The 2,349-nt window shown below is 59.4% G+C and overlaps 1 long non-coding RNA gene across 1 annotated transcript; it reads left to right on the top strand.

Moving 5' to 3' along the window:
* Positions 1-241: 241 nt before the first annotated feature.
* On the top strand, positions 242-1,625 carry LOC124090377 (uncharacterized). The gene is made up of 3 exons (XR_006851078.2): positions 242-412; positions 504-608; positions 944-1,625. It is a non-coding gene; the product is annotated as an uncharacterized LOC124090377 (long non-coding RNA).
* Positions 1,626-2,349: the final 724 nt, after the last annotated feature.

Here is a 2,349-nt window from a genome sequence, read left to right as displayed (position 1 = left end):
TAAAGGAAATTGATTTCTATGTTCAAAGTCAATGTTGATTAAATGAACAACGGTTGCTAGGAAACCTGCAAGCTGGACATTGGGTGGAGGCCAGAGCTAACAGCCTCCACCCCCACCCCCGGAACCCAGGGCCTCGCCCCTTGAGCCTTGTGCTTAGAGCACCCACCTCCTCACCTGCTCCACAGCCAGGCTCTGGCTTCCTCCAGTCCAGCTTCCTGCTGTGACCCTCCCCCCCCAGAAACAGAAGCTAAAGACTCCACTGTCCCAGGCACCCTGCCTGCCCCCGGATTCCAGTGGCTCCACACTGGTTTGCTGAGAAGCGCGCAGGAGCGTGGCTGTGCCTGGGTGGCACTGCAGACCTGCTGTGGTGGGCTACATCCAGCTCAGGGCTTGAGCTCCTGCACCTTCCAAGGTCAGGCTTAGGAATTTGGGGATGGAGTCTTGATCCCCCCGGGTGTGAAGCAGTGGTTTTCAATGTGTCTGTTGTCTCTTTCCTGCCTCAGGTACCATGAGGAGTAGGACCCACTCCCATCACCCACAGGCTACCAAAAGGGCAGGCGTTGTGGGGGGGGTGGCCAGAAACTGGAGGTGGCCAGAAACTCTGGGGGGTAAGTGGAGTCGTAAAGAGGTCCCCTACCCCCGGAGCAGGGGATTCAAGTGGCCTCTGGCACGCCTCAACCAGGAGTCAGCCATGGCAGGGTTGCTAGCAGGAGAGGAACAGAAGTAAACCAACAATTCTGCACCTCTCCCCCAGAAGTGGCAGGACGGGAGCCCTGGCTTCCACCAGGGAAATAGACCCGGGCTCTGGGCGGGCATGGGAAAGAGCACAGAGAGCCCTGAGCCCTGCCTGGGAGGGCATCAGGAGGCTCCTGCAGCCCTGGGGAAGGAGGAGGTGGACAGAGTCCAGCCTTAGCCACTTGTCCCTCCCTGTCCTTCCTCTCAGGAACGGAAAGCACAACAGTGGTAGCCACAAGAGAGTGCCCCCAGGTGGGCTGGACTTCTACACCTTACTCAGCCCTGGGGGCAGGCGCTGCTGGTGACCCTATGGGAAGCCTTCGTTTGGGCTGAGCTCCTACCCTAGGCCCCAGCAGACCAGACCTGACCAAGATGGAGTCATCATGCTAAATTCCACTTAACTGAATTGGAACTTCAGGTAGGCAGGTGGGCCCCCCAAACAGGACAGGTTTTCCAGAAAACAGGAGATTCTGGTCACCTGAGGCAGCACCACGAGGAAGGCCCCTCAGTGTCAACCCTTGCTCCAAAAAGTAACTGGAGGCCAGCCAGTTATCTCCTGTTCCCACCCCACAAAGGGACAGTCCTGCCATGCCCAGTGGCTCTCCTGTCTAAGGGCGTGGAAGACCGCAGACTCCTACAAGTAAAGGCCAGATGGACATCAATCTGTACCTCAAGCCGCGGGATTGTGTCTGGACAGCATGACCACTGTCCCATCCACAGATGCAGAAATCGAGGATCAGAATATTTTTATCCAAGGAAATAATGGAGGAATAATGGAGGGGTGGGGTCTTCTGCTCCTCCCCACGTTCCTCCTGCACCACTTTCTTTAAAGGTGACTTTTTAAATGGCCCTGGTTCCTGACATTGGCTAAATAGGGCTGTCCTGCATGACAGGAAATGGCAGGAGTTACGGGAAATGGCGTCCTGCCCTCAGGTCCAGTGCCTGGGAAGGAGGGTGGGGCTGGCCTAGGTGGGGAGGGCTGGGTGAGGCAGGAGGGCAGGGATGGACCCCGGGCTGGGGTCGGCAGGACTCCACATAGGAGCCTGCTATCAGAAGCCGGCGCCTCTGGACCCGAGGGCAGCGGGCCAGCCTACGTGGGCTCCTCCACCTGGGCCCTGAACCTCACGCTCCTCCTCAGCCTCCCAGGCTCCCGCTGCACCCCCTCCCACATCAACGCCTTGGCACTGGGGTCAGCGCTGCAGCCCTGGCCACTCAGCAGGGCCAACGCTGCCCTGAGGGTCCCCAGCTTGCCGCTGCTCATCTGGGTCGCAACACAGGCAGCATCAGACACCTGAGCCCCAAGCAAAACTGTCCTCACCCCCAGCCCGGCCTCTCCCTCCAGCCCACCCAAAAGCCCAATCTACCTGCACTCTCCATTCCCACTGTGCCACCTGTATAGGCCACCGCCCCCTCCCTGTCCACCAGCTGGTCTCCCTGTGGCCAGTCCTGTCCCTGTCCCCCCGTGCTACCCTAACGACCTGTGGAAACAGACGTCCGATGCCAACATCGTGGGTAACAACCAACACTTTCTCAATGGGGGAGAGGCAGGAACGACCCTACACAGTAGGTACTGTCCTCACTGTAAACCGAGGCAGGGCCCCACGGGCACCCCGC

Source organism: Marmota monax, unplaced genomic scaffold (assembly GCF_021218885.2).
Source record: "Marmota monax isolate L192 unplaced genomic scaffold, Marmota_monax_Labrador192_F-V1.1 WCK01_AAM20220418_F8-fsc00017, whole genome shotgun sequence".
Classification (NCBI taxonomy): domain Eukaryota; kingdom Metazoa; phylum Chordata; class Mammalia; order Rodentia; family Sciuridae; genus Marmota; species Marmota monax.
Note: the sequence above shows the minus strand (reverse complement) of the source record. Positions and strands in the feature narration are given on the sequence as shown.